The sequence below is a fragment of the Dama dama genome, chromosome 14 (genome assembly GCF_033118175.1).
Source record: "Dama dama isolate Ldn47 chromosome 14, ASM3311817v1, whole genome shotgun sequence".
Taxonomy (NCBI): Eukaryota; Metazoa; Chordata; class Mammalia; order Artiodactyla; family Cervidae; genus Dama; species Dama dama.
Window position 1 is genome coordinate 71,227,980 of NC_083694.1, and position 19,824 is coordinate 71,247,803.

At 48.5% G+C, this 19,824-nt stretch overlaps 1 long non-coding RNA gene across 1 annotated transcript; it reads left to right on the forward strand.

The window, feature by feature from the left end:
* The first annotated feature begins 13,042 nt into the window (after nt 1-13,042).
* LOC133069690 (uncharacterized) lies at nt 13,043-19,562 on the forward strand. The gene is made up of 3 exons (XR_009695930.1): nt 13,043-13,647; nt 13,886-13,985; nt 16,992-19,562. It is a non-coding gene; the product is annotated as an uncharacterized LOC133069690 (long non-coding RNA).
* Nucleotides 19,563-19,824: the final 262 nt, after the last annotated feature.

The window sequence follows — 19,824 nt, forward strand, 5'->3', positions numbered from 1 at the left end:
AGCCCAGACCTCAGATATCAGGGAGGCTGGAGGCCACCCGTCCAGCCTGGATGCCCCTATTCCTACACTCCCATTGCCATTTCCCTCCCCCTTCTGTGCTTCTTTGCACTGAATTAAAGCTGTCTTTTATCAGAGACACACAAGAAACAGTCAGGGGGACACTGGGCAAAGCACATAACTCAGAGAGCCTCAGTCTAAAACACTAGCTTTGAGGAACCTTCCTCTGATGTTCTCTGATCTTGGTCTTTAGAAAATTCTGAACTTGAAGATGTGTGATGTGATCTTCCCTTTCCTCTGTGCTCTGTCCCACTCCCCCCCAGGTTGCCCACCTCTCCTTTCAAGGCCCCTTCCCCTAGACCTTGTAGGGAGGAAAGGACGGGGACTCCACATACCTCAGACGGCCCTACGTCCCTCCCCCTCGCCCTTGAGCTGGTCTTATCACTTTCTGAGTCTCCTCCCTCCCTGCATCAGTGACCTCACTGGCTCTTTACCATTCTGGTAACAGTAAATGGACAAAACCTGCTCCCAGGGCCTCTTTCTAGTCTATACCGCACAGTCAGACGGTTTCCCTGAAGGAAGCTCCATCGGAACCTGGGTTCCCTGGCCGTGGCGTCTCTGAGCAGATCAGGTTCCCGGGGGGCACAACGCCCCACCCAGCCCCGTCACCCCAGCCCCTGTGCCTCTCTCTTTGTTCACACTGAGCCTTCTGGGAACTGAGACAGAAATACAGCAAGATGGTGAGATGCGTGTGACAAGCCAAACAGGGCATAGACTCTGCCAACGCAGAGCAGCGGCACTGTGGTGCTCTGGCTTGTTCCAAGGGCAACGTGAAAGACAGCTCACACAGATGGGGAAGATAGGAGACAGGGGGCCGGGATCCAGGAAAAAAGCAAGGTGGTCGCCAGGCTCAGATGGAAACCTTGCAGCCCTGGTCGCCTTCTTTCTACAGAGCCTGTTTAAACCTGCCCATCGGGCCTCCAGAAGGAAAGGCAGGAATCCAGGAGGCGCATGTCAACAGCTCAGATGGAAAAACACTCCACTCCGAGGGTTCAAAGCTAGGCTGGTGTGAATAATAATGAAGGCGCTGGCCGTGCCTTTCTTCAAGGGAGTGCCAAACCCTCCATGTCTGACATGATTCCCACAACCATGAGGCTGGCGGAGGTGCCATCTGCAAAGTCATGGTTGACTTTCTGACCTTGGGCTGGTCATTTGACCTCCAGGGCTCACTTCTTTCTCCTCTGCGAAGCAAGAGGGTTAGATGAGGTAAACTCTAATATTCCTCCATCTCTGGAGTGTTATGGAGTCTATGACTATCAGAACGAAAAGAGAAAAGTCTGAGAACCAGAGGAAGAAAGTATCTTATAAAAACACAAACAGCAAATAAAACAAACAGCCAAGCTCAGAACCCAGGTGTCTAGATTGCCAGCCCAGGGCTCTGCCTGAGCCAAAGAAAGAGCTTCATCATAACAGTTTGCACTGTTACATTTTCTATGCCTCTCGCTCCCAAAAATAAAATGCCCCCACCAGGCAAATGTATTTTTTATCTTCCCACAACCAGTTTCTCTGTTATCAGTCTGCCCATGCATGGCCCTTCCCAGATAGCTTTCGAAATGCATTTTCGTTAATTATGGATTATTGACAGGATGGAATGCTATAGACCATGAAAAACTAAATGTGGGAACTATGTCAATATGCGGACATGTGAACAAGGACTAACTGCTCATGGAAAGGAGGAGGGCACCATAGGGACAAGTACACATTGATTAAACGGGTGGGAAAGGGACCAGGTGCTCATTGTTTATTGACCAAGATTAGAGGCAAATTCAGATTGTCTTCTTTTTAAATTTTTTTTATTGAAATATAGTTGATTTACAATGTTATGGTAGCTTCTGGTATACAGCGACATGACTCAGTTGCATATATTTTTTCATTTTCTTTTCTGCTAGAATTTATTGTAGGATATTGAATGTAGTTCCCTGTGATATGTGGTAGGACCTTGTTTATTTTATATATAGTGGTTTGTATCGGTTAATCCCAAACTCCTTCTTTATCCCTCCCTTACACCCGCTCCCCTTTTGTAACCGGAAGTTTGTTTTCTAAGTCTGTGAGTCTGTTCCTGTTTTGCAGATAAATTCATTTGTGTCATATTTTAGATTCTACATGTAAGTAATATAATACTTGTCTTTCTCTGACTTACTCACTTAGTATGATAATCTCTAAATCTATCCATGCTGCTGCAAATGGCAATATTTCATTCTTTTGATGACTGAGTAGTTTCCTGCTGTATATACATATACTACATCTTATTTATCCACTCATCTATTGATGGACACTTCGGTTGCTTCCATGTCTTGGCTACTGTAAATAGTACTGCCGTGAACACCGGGGTGCATGTATCTTTGAATCACGGTTTTCTCCAGATATATGCCCAGATTAAGTAAACAAGTGCTTATTATTTTTACATTCTGCTGTCTTAGCCATCTCAGCCACTGCTTCGGACAGAATGTGACCAGGTCCACAGAATCCTTTTTCAAGCAATGGGCTTCCCCCTCCTCCTTCTCCCTGCAGACCCCAGGCCCTAGCTCCAACCCTCACCAGGCACACGGGCTCCCCCAGACACACCCAACCTTGTGAGTCAGCAGCTAGATGGCCCATTTGCCTAGCTGGCTGGGAAGCCAGGACAGCAGCAGGCTGGTGGACATGGACAGCAGGACCTGCAGGCAGAGCTCCCATCATGGCTAAGGAGAGTGAGGACCCTCAGGTGACCCCACTAACCTGGGTGGAGAGGAGACCTCCGAGCCCTGGCTCAGGAGAACAGCTTCAAACCCCTGGAGCTCACATCACCAGATTCTACTGCCCTGAGAGCTGAGCCAGAGAACCCTCAAAGCTCGAGGAGGTGCAAACGTTTCTCCAGATGACAAATTCCCCACTCAGAAGAGCCTGGGGGAGGAACTGCAGTTCCCGTTTGGTCTGAGCCACCCAAGGACAGAAGTGACAATCCTGGGCCTTGGGATCGGAGGCAACTGGAGTGAAAACCAGGTTCTGCTGCTTGGTAGCTGGGTGATATTAGTTGCTTCTTATTCCCTCTGGGGCTTCCCCGATGGCACTAGTGGTAAAGGGCCCACCTGCCAGTGCAGGCAGACTTAGGAGATGCGGGTTCGATCCCTGGGTCGGGCAGATCCGCTGGAGGAGGGCATGGCAACCCACTCCAGTATTCTTGCCTGGAGAATCCCCCGGACAGAGGAGCCTGGTGGGCTGCAGTCCACAGGGTCGCATAGAGTCGGACATGACTGAAGCCACTTGGCATGCACACACTCCATCTGAGCAGGACTTCTAATGTGCAAATGGTGCTATTGGCTCAGGGCGCTCTGGGGGAATTTAGACGAATGTGATGTCCTTAGTCCAGTCACTTGAGAAGTGAGGAGGTTTCTGGTTTACGTTAGTATCTCGCACCACCTCCCTGAAATATTCTAGCCCCTCTTCTCCCCTATTCTTCCCTAGTCTGGGGTCTGGAGCTGCCCCATTCAGCTCTCCTAAGATGCTGAGAGCAAGGGAGGGCCCAGGTCACCGGCCGTCTCCAGCCACCTCGGTGCTTTCTTAACTGGAAGCTGAAACCTCGCATCCGGCTGCTCCATCCGAGTCCCCTGAGTCACTGAAAAGCTCTGGCCAGAGGTTCTGGCCAAAGGGTTGACTCTATTCAGGAAATGAATCCCAGCTTGGGAGAAACAGGCAACGACTCCAAAGAGCCATCTGGAAGGGATGGTATTTCCAACTAGTACTGGGAAAGACAAGGCGATGATCAGAGCAGTGTGGCATTAGCACAAGAATAGACAGACCAGTGGGACTAGACAGCCTTGAAACAGACCCTAATATATATTTAAGGACTTGATAAATGATAAAAGAAACGTCATTAATTATTGGAGAAGGTGTGAATTATGCAAAAACTGGAATCAAGGAAAGCTGGTTATTTGAAAATGAATCCATTTTGATCCTCATCTCACAGCCTACACTAAAATTTCACTTAACTCAAAGGGTTAAACCTGTCAAAACAAAGGAAGCAGAGGGGGAGGGAAATTAGAACATGTCATTTTTCCACATGGTAAGACTGAACAGTATAAAGATGCAAATGGCTCATGAATTAAGATATATGTTGAATCCAATCCCTTTCAAAGTCCCAAATGGGATTTTTTTTTTCTTCTGGAACTAAACAGCATGATTCTAAAATTCATCTGGAAAATGAGCAGGAATAGCCAATTTTTTTTGTAAAACATGGTAATTGTGGGAGATTTGTTCTACCAGATAACCAAATGCTCCATTTCATATACAAATATGTCATATTTTAAAATACATGACTGTATAAAGATACAATAATTAAAACAGTGTGATTATAATAGAAGAACTAACTGAACAGGATAAGGCAGCTCAGAATACCCTACTGTATACTAAAAAATTTCGCGTGTGATAAAGGTGGCATTCAAGTCAATGGGGAAAGAAAATGTTCTTTAATACATGATGCTGGGATAACTGTTAACTATTTAGAGGGAAAATCTATTTAAATCCTTATCACACAAGAGAGGACAAACTAAAGTCCAGATGAATTAAAGAGTTAAATGTAAAACAAGAAACCATAAAATACTTGTAATAAAATACAGGTTACTATTTCTATCTCAGTGTGGAGATGGAATTTCTAAGTATAAAAGCAATTGGAAAAATCACAAAGAAAAAATAGATCTATCTGGCTTCATAAAATTTCAAACCATGTCTATAAAAAAGCATAGAAAGTAAAAATAAACAGCAAAATCAACCTGAGAAAAATGTCTGCAACAAAAACATCAAAAAAATTAATGTTCTTAAAATATAAAATAGCATTTATACATAACGGAAACCACTAAACGCAAAAGAAAAACGTGCAAAGAACAAGAGTAGTCTATCTGCAGAAGAAATACAAATACTAATAACTGTTTAAATATACAAAGGGCTGTTAAACCTCATAGCAATCAATATATGAGAAGAAAACACAGTCATGAAATGCATTTTTTTGCCCTATCAAATTAGCAAATTCTTGTAAAAGTCAATGCAGAGTATTGATGAAGGTATGATGCAGTGATGGGCTTCTCACACACTGCTAGCGTGATAGAAATGTGTACAATATTTCTAGAATACAACATGGCGATAAGCCTCCAGAGCCTTTAAAATATTCATTCTCTTTGTTGCCATAATTCCACTTTGATTTTGAACAAGTGAAAATATGGACAAACATAAACGTTCATCTCTTTTATTTATAATGATAGGTAGAAATAAATATGCCCCAAGTTTTTGAATATCCACCAAGTTTTGGAAAGTTCAGTACATTATAGTTCAGCCACAAGATGGAATATTATACTATCACTTAAAATTATGCACTCATAGAATCTTTCATGATTTGGAAAACTATTCACAATGTGTTATAGAATGATCTGAATAAGATGATGGGATTGTGGGTGAAGTTTATTTCTTGCTTATTCTGTTTCCCATGTGCGCTTAGTCACTCAGTCGTGTCTGACTCTTTGTGACCCCATGAACAGTAGCCCACCACGCTCCTCTGTCCATGGGATTCCTCCAGGCAAGAATACTGGAGTGGGTTGCCATTTCCTTCTCCAATGTTTCCCATCCCAGCCACCAACTTCTACAAATGTAATGGCTGTAATTTAAAAAACACTGTACTCTCGAGCTTCTCTTCCACAATCACCCTTGTGGGCAGACAAAGAACTCTCTCACCCCCTTGTCTCAGCAGACCCCCTTCTTTCCAGCCCTAACTCAACTGTCCTCACTGGTGACCCTTTCACTCCCCTGCGTTTGCCCAGTTAGGAGGGAGACGGGCTCTCACATAGCGTGCATTGTCGTGGCCACCCCACCCACAGGACCCAGTACCCAGGGAGAAGGGACAGTGGTTCCCCAGGCTTTGGCGTTGGCACGGTCTACCTGGGTCCACGTATGATGCTGGCTAACGATCGTGGGGCGCTGTCCACGTGAGCCAAGTACGCAAGAGTGAAGGTTGTGTTATGACCACCACTGTCTCCCCAAAGTGGATTCAACAAATATTGAATCAATGAATGAATGAATATTTCTTCTGTGAAATGGAGGAAGTACGCCCACTTGACAGAGCGTTGTGAGAACCGAATGCAGTGATGTGAGCACACAGGCCCCTCATAGATGCCAGATGAATGCTGGTACCCATGCCGCTGCCAGCTGACCCCCGACAGGGGCCTTGGTCTCCCTGCTCTCCTATGGCTAGATGGCTTTGCTGAAGGTATGCATGGCTTAGCCTTGTCTCTTTGAGTTTTCCCAGACGGTCAGAAACACGTGGCTTTCCTCTTCTTGTTTTCCTTTTGGTTTCCTCTGAATCGATTCTGCCACTGGTGAAGGGCAGTAAATTAATAACTAGCTTTCCCCCCACGACACCAAGCCCAACAACTAATTGGCTCGATATCTCCCCGTTGCTGTGTCACTTTGGGATTTTCTGGGTGAGATATAAATAAGCCGATTCTATTAATAAGCCATTTGGCCAAGGGAAGAAAATACTCTTCCGAGATCCCCAGGGGCCTGGGGAAGCCGCCCGGTGGCCCGTGGAGCGAAAGACTTGATTACAGGAATGAAGCACGCCGCCTCCGTGCCCGCCTCCCTGCAAAGCTGCACTCCCGGCAGAGGCCTCTCTGTCCTGGGGGGGGGCGGGGGAGGGAAAGCTTTGTTAAGTTTAAAAATTATAATTTAGATAAATCTGCACATTCATTGGTCTGAGGGAGTCTCTGGAAAATAATAGTTAGCAGGGTAGAACCTGCTGCATTTCAGGGCTTTATTGTCTCCTCATAATTAAGTCCTGCACAGAAATCCAATTACAAATGTTCTCAATCGCCCTCCAGCTAAGTGCTAACAGAAGAGAGGAGGAAGGCTCTTGGACTTAAATAACTCTGGATAAAAATTAATATCGTGGCCGTGTTGGCTAATTAAAAGTACCGCCTCTATTAGCGGGCCTTTATATTAATAAATGAGACTATTATTATCATATCCAACAACCAGGGCCCTTATCAAGTCTGCCCTGTCAGCTTTGCTCTTGAAAGCACAAGTTCATTGCCCTGGGTCCAGGCTTCTATGGGAGCAGATGGAATGACTCCCTTCTAGTCTGGAATTTACAGAGATGGACACCCTGGCCTCCGCTGCCTTGCCTGTTCCTCACACTGTCTGGAAGGTGAGATGGTTCCTGCTTCATAGGTGGCGGAAGCTAAGGCTTCACGTTCAGTTTAGTTCAGTTCAGTCACTCAGTCATGTACAACTCTTTGTGATCCCGTAGACTACAGCATGCCAAGCGACCCTGTCCATCACCAACTCCCAGAGCTTGCTCAAACTCATGTCCATCGAGTCGGTGATGCCATCCAACCATCTCATCCTCTGTCGGCCCCTTCTCCTCCTGCCCTTAATCTTTCCCAGCATCAGGGTCTTTTCAAAGGAGTCAGTTCTTCGCATCAGGTGGCCAAAGTATTGGAGCTTCAGCTTCAGCCTCAGTCCTTCCAAGGAATATTTAGGACTGATTTCCTTTAGGATGGATTGGTTGGATCTCCTTGCAGTTCAAGGAACTCTCAAGAGTCTTCTCCAACACCACAGTTCAAAAGCATCGATTCTTCAGCACTCAGCTTTCTTTATAGTCCAACTCTCACATCCATACGTGACTACTGGAAAAAACCATCGCTTGGACTAGATGGACCTTTATTGGCCAAGTAATATCTCTGCTTTTTAATCTGCTGTCTAGATTGGTCATAGCTTTTCTTCCAAGGAGTAAGCGTCTTAATTTCATGGCGGCAGCCACCATCTGCAGTGATTTTGGAGCCCATGTTCAGTAACTTCTCCTAATAAGAGGCAAAGGACCCTGAGTTTAGGCCTCGTTATACTATTATATATATATATATGCAACGTTATATATATATATATGCCTCCCCCTGTATATATATATATGTATATACACACACACACACATATATATATATATAATATAATTGTATTATATATTATAATATAATGTTATCATATTACACTAGCTAAAGTTTCCTTGCTGGGTGAGGGGGCAAGGGGAGGTTTTTAGTATATATTGGTTCCCAGAAATTGGAAAACTCCCCTTCAGTGTATTTGGCACATTCCTTTGTTTCCTGGTGAATGATTTCAAGTCTCCTGTGGGCCAGGCAGTGTCTGAGGCACCAGACACATGGTCATCCCCGCTCTCAAGGGGCAAGCAGGTATTTACAATGGCAGAACGACACAGGGCACTTCAGGGCCCGCTGAGAAATATTAATAGCCAAGCCAGGCCTGGGGATAGGGAAGACTTGTCAGGGGAGATGGCAGCTAAGCTGAGTTTAGAAGGAAAAAGAGAAGAAACCCAGGTGCAAGGGGAGAGCCGACAGAGTGTGAGGAGGTTCCCAGGCAAGGAAACCTTGTATGGAAAGGCTTAAGAGAGTAGCTGGACAGTGTTCCTGTGCCCGAGACATCAAAGTCAAGGTGCATTTGGAGAAAATGATAAGGCTGCAGAAGGAAGTCAGGCCTGATCACATCAAGTAAGGTCTTGCCACTATACTCACGGTTTGGGCAGCTTACCCGAGGGTGATAAAAAGTCTTTGAATGGTTTTAAAGTTCTGGTCTCTCCGGCAGTAATGTGGGGATGAGCTGGCTACTGGAAGCAAAGGGCCAGTTAGAAGTAATGCAGAAGAGACATGAGGGGACAGTGAGGGGCCCCACTCAAGAAACATACAAGACACTTTCTTTTCTCCAGAGCTCCAGATGTGTTTCTCATGAGCAGCCATGTTTAAACACAACTGGACTATATGATGATCTTTTACTTTTATCTAGTCTGACTCTTTGGAAAAAACCCTGATGCTGGGAAAGATTGAGAGCAAGAGAAGTGGGCGACAGAGGACGAGATGGTTGGATGGCATCACTGACTCAAAGGACATGAGTTTGAGAAAGCTCTGGGAGATGGTGAAGGACAGGGAAGCCTGGCGTGCTGCAATCCATGGGGTCACAGCGTCGGACACAACCGAGCGACTGAACAATAACAGTTTGCTTTACTTTGTCTTCGTATTCAGTGCTCCCATTTCATTTAGTTTATAGTTTTCAATTTCTCCATCTCTTCTTTCTTTTTTTATTGATGTTCTTTCTCAAGCCTTTATCAAGCATAGTAGAAAAGCTTTTGTATAATATATGTAAATAATATGTATGATATACATATTTTATAAAACTTCTGAATTTTTGCCTAACTAAAGAATTTATGATGTTTTGATTCTGCTTATTTGACTTAGTATGAATAGAATACTAGATTTCTAATTTAAAAATATAGATATGCAACAAGCAAGAAAGGTTTACAGTATAGCACAGGGATATAGTGCTATATTGATATCTTATAATAATATAAAATGGAAAATAATTTCAAAAATAATATGTGTCTACATATAACTGAATCACCTTGCTGTGGACCTGAAACATTGTAAGTGAACTATATATCAATAAAATACACACTTTAAGAAAGAAAATAAAACATACAAAACATAGAATCCACCCAACTCAGAGACTGGCCACAAGCACATGTGAGGGAGACACAGGAGTCGTATCTGACCCTGGCTTTCTAGCTGGAACAAAATGAAGGGATTCCAGAAGACAGGAAAGAGAGAATGGATGAGGGGCAGCTTTGGGTGAAAGATAAGACGTTCGATCTGGGGTATGAAAAGCTTTCTGTTCTTGATGGACATGCAGGGGCGTTGTCTAGTGAGCTGCGGGGCCAGGGGTCTGGAGCTCAAGAGAGACAACGCTTCGGGACTTGGCTGGTCACAGATCAGCGATTCCAGGGTGACCACAGATGACATCATCCAGGGGGAGCAGGTGGGTGGACCTCCACAATCTTGTTCATCTTCACAGCAGATACTTAAAACACTTAGCGTGCGTCTCCTATAGGAAAGGCACCCTTCTCTTGTCATCAAGCATTTCTCCTATTAGGATATCGTGTCTTGGTGACAAGAGATGAGGAATGTCATGTCCAATTTCCCCCAGACCCACACAGAAATGTTAGATTTTTATTTGAGTCATCAGAATCTGTGGGCAACCCAGGGAGCATGAATTGAATTCGAATACTGAGCCCCGCCTTCGGTTGGCCTCAGGTTTACTCCGAAGCCAGAATGATCATGAGATCAGAGTAACTGAGAAAAAGCAGCCAAATACTCTCACAGTCTCAGAGAATATTTATCCTAAGTCACCAGGGCCCCATAATGAAACCCAGACTCGATCATTTTAATGTCTAAACTCCAAAAATAATGATAATAATGAATGAAATACTGACTAGACATAAAGAATGAAAGCTTTTAAGTGAGGCAGGAGTAGGGGGAAGAGGGAGGAAAGAAAAATATCTGAAAACAACATCTTGTTTTTACAAAGTAATGGGCCAACCACTTGCCATCCATCAGCTAACAAATGCAGGAAGGTCCAGATTGATAGGAACGCTAAGAGAATGGCGAATGGCCATGGAGGCAAGGGATTTTCTCAAGATAAGAGGGTTGTTTCAGCTTTCACTGAAAATCTTTCCAGCGTATCTGGTTAGGCTTTCCTGCTCTAGTGAGTCAGTTGACTTTCAGATCCTGCTCTTGGGTAGACCTGGAGCAGGTGGGAGGCAGGTCTGGCCAGTGTAGGGTTCAGGAGGTAAGCAGTGTCTTACACAAGATTATAAAGTGTTCAAGCAGAAGGCAGACCCCTAACATTGTATCTGGAGAGGTACCAAGCTCAAAGCCACATGACAAGGCCAAGACCTGACCATCAACCCAAGCAACTGGAGGGGAAGCTAAAGATGGAGTCAAAGCAAGAGGTTAGGAGCTGGGAGAGAGAACTGGGAAGCTAGAGAACAGTAAGCAGGGCCAATGGTGACTAGAGGGGTCTAAAGGAGTCCTGGAGATCAAGAATTAGTCTAGGTGCATCTGTTGCTGTGTGACAAATTATCCCAAAACTTAGTGGCCTAAAACAAACATTTGCTATCTCACAATGCCCATAGATCAAGAATCTGAGCATATCTCAGCCTGATGCCTCTGGTTCAGCCTCTCGTGAAGTCAAGCTGAAGGCCAAGGCTGAGGCCTCCTCTAAGGACCTGACTCGGGGGATGGGGCAGGAAGAAGGATCCACTTCTAAGTTGACTCTTGCCATTGTTGGCGTCTCGTGGGCCTCTTCCTAGGCTATCTAAATATCCTCACAATGTGGCGGCTGGTAACTGGAGAAAGAAGGAAACAAGAACAGAAAGTGAGGGAGAAACAGAGAGGAAGCAGCACCCAAGATGGAAGCCACGCTCTTTCTGCCAACCTTGGAAGTAACACGTCATCACTTCTACCATATTTTATTCATTTAGAAGCAGCTAAGTGAGTCCAACCCACACCAAAGGGGAAGGGATTACACAAGTGAGTGACTACTGAGAGGCCGCGATCACTAGGAGCAGTCTTAAAAGCTTACCTACCACACTGTGGTTGTTTTTTGTCTCCAAAGGTGGGACCGCATGTATGGGCAAGCCAGGTTCGTTTAAAGGGCTGGAAACCAGCATGTGGGATAAACAACTTCTCTGACGAATGAGAGTCTTGCAGAATTTCTGGCTCATTCATTATCTTCCTGGGTTGTTATTTTCCATGGCAGCAGATGATGAAATGGAAGGTTTAGACAGCTCGGGTAACTGCATACTGATTTTCAGGTATTTTCTACAAGCTGACTTTTTTACCAAATCACTGATGACATCCTGACGTTTGTTCCTGTCCTCCCGTTGATCCCTCTCTCTCAAAAATTCCTCTACAATTATTGTCTGTGTTACAAATTAGTCTCAAACAAAAGGCACCGAGCTCTAAGCCTCTACACTTTCTCACAATGCTACTTTGACTGATAAATCTTCTGGGAGCAGAGCTCCAATATCCAGCCAGTCACATCAGGAAAATGCGATTTCTCTCTTGTCAAGGTGCTTGCAAGGCCTTTGCTTTTTTAAAGGGGGTGTCAAGCATCAGGATGGGCTTCTCAGGTGGCGCTAGTGGTAAAGAACCCACCTGCCAATGGAAGAGATGTAAGAGATGCGTGTTCGATCCCTGGGTTGGGAGGATCCCCTGGAGAAGGGCATGGCAACCCACTCCAGCACTCTTGCCTGGAGAATCCCATGGACAGAGAAGCCTGATCGGCTACAGTCCATGGGGTCACAAAGAATGGGACACGACTGAAGTGACTTAGCACGCACGAACACCAGGGGGTGAGTGAGAACACAGGGTGATGTGTGGTCAGAGGGACACAGTTAAATCGCATCTGGGGCCTGTTCCACCTGCCTGGATACAGCCTGGCTCCATCCGTTCAGTTGCCCAGAGAGGTGTGTGAGCAGATGGAGTCCAGGAAGATCCAGGAAGGGAGTGCACAGGGGAACCCTGGCTGCATGTTTTTATACCTGGACTGGGTGTTTGTGGAGGACCCCTTGAGAAAGCACGCCACAAACGCATCTTTCTGTGGACGTCAGAACAACCAGGGACCAGGCCAGGTCTGTGGAGGGGAAACAGGAAAAACGAGGAAAGAAAGAAGGATGGTAGAAGAATGTGGGGAAAGGAGGTGGCCGGAGAAGAGAAACTAGCAGGAAGAGCCCAGGGTGGAAATGGCAGGAGGCTCCCACGCCTGGCTCAGGCGCCAGCAGCCATACTGCCCTCTTCCTAAACTCCTTTCACCAGCTCTCGCGAGTTCTCACGGAGCCCAGAGGACACAGGATGAACAAAACAGGCCTTGTTGCTACTCAACCAGAGTTCCCTGTAGAGGCAAACGGAAGTGGAGCAGGCAGAGAGGCTCGTGGGGGAGACGGCGCGTCACGGGAATGAGCCGTCACACGCACAGATGCTGCGGGCCCTTCCCCGTCCCCCGCCCCCAGCCCCAGCGCAGCAGAGTCTGCGTCCCTCCTTCCGGTTTGGGCTCTCCTGAGGAAATGACCCTCCCCACCTCCCTCCTCCAAGCCTCAGCCCAAGGGCCCGGGATTCAGTTCTCACGCATACTTCCCTCTCGGTCTCCCACCACTCTGACCATCTCTCGGGATCTGAGTTTGTTTTTTTTCATCCTTTCCCTGTCTCTTCAAGAGCTTCCCTGGTGGCTCAGCTGGTAAAGAATCCCCCTGCAATTTGGGCGACCTGGGTTCGATCCCTGGTTTGGGAAGATGCCCTGGAGATGGAAAAGGCTCCCCACTCCAGTATTCTGGCCTGGAGAATCCCCTGGACTGTAGAGTCCATGCGGTCGCAAGGAGTCGGACATGACTGAGCGACTTTCACTTCACGCGCTGCCTCTTCAAGCTCTGGCCATTCAGACTTGTTAGGAACAGGAAGGGCCAGAGGAAAAAGCAACGGCTGCCGTTTGCCACAGGGTCGGGAAAGAGCACGTCCTCCAGCCCTGCTGACGGGAAGAGGAAGGAAGTGTGTCCAACAGGCCCCTCGGGGCAGAGGTAAAGGGCGCCGGCCCAGCCTCCCTGGCACCCTGTTGGTCTCTGAATGGCCCTGTGTCCCTGTGGTATCAAGACAGCTGGCCCTCTGGGCACGCGGCGGGGAAGAAGACTCAGCCAAGGAAGCAAACGGCAGCTGGTGCGACGTTGGCTCCAAGGTACGCCTCTGGTCCCGGTCCACTCTGAGAGCCCTCGGTGTCTCTGGTCGCTGGATTCCTCTCCAGCCTCCAGGCCTCAGAGGCCAGCTTCACCCCACTTGACTTGCTAGTCGGAGTTCTGAGGTGGGTTGTTGAGACAACCCTCAGCTCCTTTCCGCCCCCCATTCCTCACCTCCTTTTATGAGTTCCTTCCTAAATGTCTGCCCTAAATCCCTCCTGTCATGATGTCCTTCTACAGTTGGGAGCAGAGACCTGGAGTCAGCAAAATGCCACAAATTCTGGACACCCTTGCCGCACACAGAGGTCAAGCGCCTGAAGCAGCTTAACGGTTCACACGGGTACGCTGGGAACCAGGCATCTCAATTAGGGCTTGAGAAGGATGGATGGAGAGCCAGGGTGAGGAAGCCTCCTTCAGAGGCCATGGAGCCGCCCCCGAAGGCTGGGGGGCGTACACCCACAGTGCCCACCCCTGGCTCAGCTCGTAGCTCCAGCGACAGGACTTGGAATGCACTTCCGGGGGAAACCGACCAGCCCCACGTGCGAAGGTGCTCCCAGCTGGGTCCCCGTTGTTGGTCCCGCAGAGCCCTTCTCGGGAGCCGGGTGCCCCCCTCACGTCTCTGACTCGTGCCTGCCTTTCTCCCACCCAGAGTGCCAGCGTGCACACTGAGCCATCTTTTTAATTTTCTGGTTGGCTTGGCAAATGGCAGCTGCCCTGTCCCCAGAGCCCCGGGCCTCTGCTCAACTTCCCCGCACTCCCCTCCGCTGTCCCTGCCTGGTGAGCACCGGCTCATCCCAGCCTGGCCTTCAAACGGGCCTTCGTGCCAGTCAGACACCGTGTCCCTCCATTGCCTCTGCCCTCCCAATCCCAGGGGCTCCCTTCCTCCCTGACCCCCACCCCCAGACTCAGCAACGGGGCGGCTCCAAAAGCCAAAAAGAGGAGAGGGAGTAGGGAGGGAATGCTGGGAACTAAAAGCACCCCCACCCCCCGCCCGCATCTGCTGCTGCACTCACGCCCCTCCCCCAGCCGCCAGCAGCCCCCTCGTGAGATCCAAAGGCTCTGGCGCCAGCCAGGCCCCTTGGAGCAGTGACAGCCACGTGCTGCGTGTGCCCAGTTCTGCAGCTGGGCTAATTACTGGGGATCCAGAGCTTGGGGTCCAGCCCCAAACCAAACAAATTAGGACAAAACCCATAGCCTTCTTCATTCCTCTCCTTCCCAGCCAGCAATTGCTAAAGGACCCCTATAATTGATAACAGTGCAATCAAAACCCACCACCTGTCCTTAATCCTAAGGACTCGGGAGCCCAGCCAACAGCACAGCACATCCCTCTAAGGCCACAGCAACGCAGGGTTTAACGATACGGCATCTCCAAGGGCCAGCGTCGCTTCCTCCAGGCTGGACCGTGTCCTTGCACCTGGGACCTGGGACCTGTCATGTCCCCAGACATGGTCCAGGACATGGACAGCTGGGTGGACAGGCTAGACCATGGAGGACTTGGGGCCAGGACTTCCCACAGGGGTGGACCAGCCCTCTGAGAACTGCTGCTGCTGCTGTCAGCACTGGTGTGGACCCGGGGGTTTGTGGCTGGAACGGCAGCAGTGGGTGGCCTGGGCCCTCAGGACACTCAAGTGCACAACTCAGAGGCTGAGAGTCACCTCCCAGGGGGCCAAATTCAGAAAACTGGGGAAGCAGGAGGAGAGGATCAGCCAGGTCTGGCTCCAGCATCAAGGCCAGGTTCAGGAGCAGATATTAAAGCAAGGATGCGGCGGTGTGTGAGAGTTGGGTGTTAAGGAAGGAGATCACAGCAAGGTCAAGGCCAGGCTCCACCAGCCAGGAGGAATCAGGACCCTGATCTGATGCTGAACTCAGACAGCCTGACCAGGGTCCCACTTAGTCCTGAAACAGAAGTGGCAAAAGACGCCGGGTCAGAGACGAGGACCAGCTCGTGGACATTGGTGAGGCGGACCTATTCCCCACCTCCGGTTTGAGCCTGAACTGACAGGCCCTTTGGGGGAGCTCTGGCCTGAGAGTGTCAGGCACCCAAACCCCAACACCAGACCACACGGGACGGAGCAGCCGCGCAGGTTCACGTGACCGTGGGAAGCGAGGGCCAGCCGGTCTGGAGTGAAGGGGCGGAGAACACCTGGAACCCGGTCCATGCTGAGCACCTGCCCAGCAAAGTAACCAGTCCCAAGACCAGCAGCATCAGCCTCCCTGGGAACCTGCTAGAAATCTACCTTATCCAGCCTCACCACAGGCCCCTGTATCACAGACTCAGACGGTGGGGCTGGACCACCTATATTGTTATAAGCTCTCGCAGCGACTCTGATTCTAAAGGTTGAAAATCTCTAGGTGCAGTTCCCAGGGGAGGGCGTGCGTGCACGCGAAGTTGCTTCAGTTGTGTCCGACTCTTGGCGACCCCATGGACTGTAGCCCACCAGGCTCCTCTGTCCATGGGATTCTCCCGGCAAGAATACTGGAGTGGGTTGCCATGCCCTCCTCCAGGGGATCTTCCCGACCCAGGGGTCTAACACACATCTGTTACATCTCCTGCATTGGCAGGCAGGTTCTTGACTACTAGTGCCACCTGGGAAGCCCTCTCAGGGGAGACTTTCATTTATTCACAGTTGTTTTCAAATTCAGTCCTACGCTGGAATTATCTGAAAGGCTTGTTAAAACACAGATTGCTGGAGTCGCTGACTCAGGGGGCTGAGGTGGGCAGCCTGAGAAGGGGCATTTCTGACTAGTTCCGAGGTGATGCTGATTCTGCTGGTCCAGGGACCACACTTTGAGAGCCTCTAATTTAAATATCTGGGGACAGGATGTAATCCTCTGGCTGGAGGTGAGCTTTCCCCAGACTGCATCTCTGGGGCAAAGCCAGGGCCCAGGAGGAAGCATCAGTTTTAATTAGGCAACGTGATGGGATGGATGCTTATGTTGTCCCTTCCAAATTCACAGGTCAAAGTCCAATGGATTTGGAAACAGGGCCTAAGAGCAAGTGATAAAGGGTAAATGAGGTCGGAGGCGGGACTTCCATCTGAGAGGCCTGGTGCCTTTATAAGAAAAGGGAGAGACACCAGAGCGCTTTCTCTCTCTCTCCCTCATGAGGACGTGTCTAGAAGGTTGTCTAGAAGCCAGGAGAGAGGTCTCACCAGAAACCATATCATCCAGCCTCCAGAACTGGGAGAAACAAAGTTCTCTCATTTCAGCCACTCAGGATCCCCTGGGGAAGGGAAAGGCTACCCACTCCAGTATTCTGCCCTGGAGAATTCCATGGACTATATAGTCCATGGAGTTTCAAAGAGTCGGACACAACTGAGTGACTTTCACTTTCACTTACTTTCAGGCTGTGGTGCTTTATTATGGCAGCCTAACCCTGAATATTCATTGGAAGGACTGATGCTGAAGATGATGATATTCATTGGCCACCTGATGCGAAGAGCTAACTCATTGGGAAAGACCCTGATGCTGGGAAAGATTGAAGGCGGGAGGAGAAGGGGACAACAGAGGATGAGATGGTTGGATGGCATCACCGACTCAATGGACATGAATCTGAGCAAACTCCCAGAGACAGTGAAGGACAGGGGGGCCTGGCGTGCTGCAGTCCGTGGGGTCGCAAAGAGTTGGACAGGATTTAGTGATTGTACAAGAACAACAACAAGCAGACTAAGAGGCTCAGGGACCAAACAACCTGAGTATGTCTGGTGATTTAATCAAAGAGAGCGAAAGAAAAGTGTCCATGTTTCTGCCTCAGCTGTCAGCACAAATGAACACCATGATGGTTTCCTGCTGGTTCGGACCCCTCCTTACCTTCTGAGTGATCCTCCTTTTTTCCCTCCCTGTGCAAAGAGCCCTCCCAAAACTGCCTTTAAAGTCTCTTCCTGGTTCCCCTCTCCTCCTCCGTCCGTCCACCAACGGCCTCTCCACCCAGCCGCAGGGCAGGCCTTCATCTCCAGTTGAAAGTCACACCCCGGTCTCCAAGCGGCCCCCTCCGTCCCTGCCTCAGTCTCCTTTCACCTCTGCCCCTGGCTCCAGCTGGGATGAATCATCTCAAGGAGCAGTCAGGAGAAGCAGGCTCAGCCAGGCACAGGAGGACCCAGCTAGCTATCACCCAGCTAGCTATCGAGTCCCTGCGGAGGCAGCAGCCCCGGGTCAGGGAGGCTCCCGGAAGATTTATTGGCCACTAAACCCAGCTGGAGGGGGTGGAATAAGTAGGCAGGGTATAATCAAAGTGATACTTTATGTTGTTCCATCTCAGGAAAATAATTGTTCCACTGGAACATCATTACACTATCATTTTTCTACTCTTGCACCACTTACTGGGAAATAGAAAGTCACTTTCTTCTTCATAATAAGGAGCAATTTCAATAACTCAAAAGGCTTTTTCTGAGATGGAGCCATTCTCCATCCTTCGGCAAAGGACAGTCCCCCGCCCTGGACTCCCAGTCTAGAGCAAGGGTCTCGGGAGCTCCTGGGGGCAGCTGTCCCCGCCTCACAATGCCCTCCTGCCCACCACTCGGGGGACCATCTAGCCCAGTTTCCCAGGATTAAAAGGTTTTCCAAGATCCTGGACTTTCAGCACCAACGTCAGGTCATAAAAATAAAATAGGGAAGGAAGATTGGCAATAAGGGGTAGAGTGGTGTACTTCTAAGGAGGTTGATTGGGGTAGGCTTCATTAAGAAGGTGGCATCTGAGCACAAATTTAAAGGCAGTGAGGCAGGTTTATGAGGATATTTGAGGGAAGGGCATTCCAGACAGAAGGATCAGTCAGGGCAAAGTTCAGAGGCAGAGCTTGGCATGTGTATTCAAAAAATCCCATGGAGGCCCTTGGGGCTGGAGCAGTGCGAACAAAAGGAAAAGGGAAAGAGAGAGAAATGGCAAGCATGATCAGAGGCCAGATTTTGCAGGATTCTACAGACTTTGATGAGACCGTTGGCTTGTACCCAGAGGAGATGGACAAAAGGACACGATTCAGTTTATGTTCTCATGGACTGGCTCTGACTGCTGTGGAAGACCATGGAAGACCAGTTAGGAGACTGGAGCAATAACACAATTAAGTAATGACTGCCTTAGACCAAGATGGTAATTAGCGGACCTGGGGAACAGCAGCTGGATCCTGGGTATATTCTGAAGGTGAAGCTGATAGATTTTCCTGATGGAGATTGGGTGTGAGCTGTTAAGAGCAAAGAAGAACAGCGTGACTTCCAATATTTAAATGCACAGAGCCCATCACTAGATCGTAGAATAAATAATGCATGTATTTCAAAGGCTCACTCTACCCCAGAAAAACATGCACTTGAGATATTGATGGATTTAAGTTAGAAACTAAACCGCACTTCCAAATAGAATCATTTAGACTCTGGAGTATGGTCTTTAATGCAGAATAGCTTTGCATTCATCCCTAGGGCTGGGGCTGAATAACAGGACCACCTACCCAAGGTCAGCTCTCTAGCCTGGTGGCTGACTCCGTGCAGTCCAGCTGTTAAGAGATTGGATCTGCATTTAAACTGTCTGAGGTTCCATTTTTTTCATCTAATGATTGTCGTGAGAATTGAATAATATTATGTTCATGAAATACATACACAGGGCCTAGACCCTGGGGGATGCTTCATTACCGGTAGAGATGTTGTGCGTGCTAAGTCACTTCAGTTATCTCTGACTCTTGGCGACCCTGTGGACTGCAGCCCGCCAGACCCCTCTGCCCATAGGTTTCTCCAGGCAAGAATACTGGAATGGGTTGCCATGCCCTCCTCCAGGGGACCTTCCTGACCCAGGGATCAAACCCACATCTCTTGCGTCTCCTGCACTGGCAGGTAGGTTCTTTACCACTAATGCCACCTGGGAAGCCCCAAGAGATGTTGAAGGCTCTTTGAACGGCGTTGAAATTCTGACAGTGACCAGCAGAGGGCACCACCAGCGGAGACAGTGCTGCGCACTGCTAGGGAGACTGGCATATATGCCTTGGATCCACTCATCTGGAGAAGAAAAAAAATAATAATAAATAAATAAAATAAACCGGCTTCACATAAATAATAAGCTGGCATTACGTTTTTCTTCTCTCCTCTTTCTCCTTACCCCTTTTTGCCAAATTTTACATTTCCCCCGACTCTCCGCCTCGTTTCAGAGACCCCCTGCTGTGTGAAATGGATCTTCTATTTTGGGGCTGCCTTTGATCAGA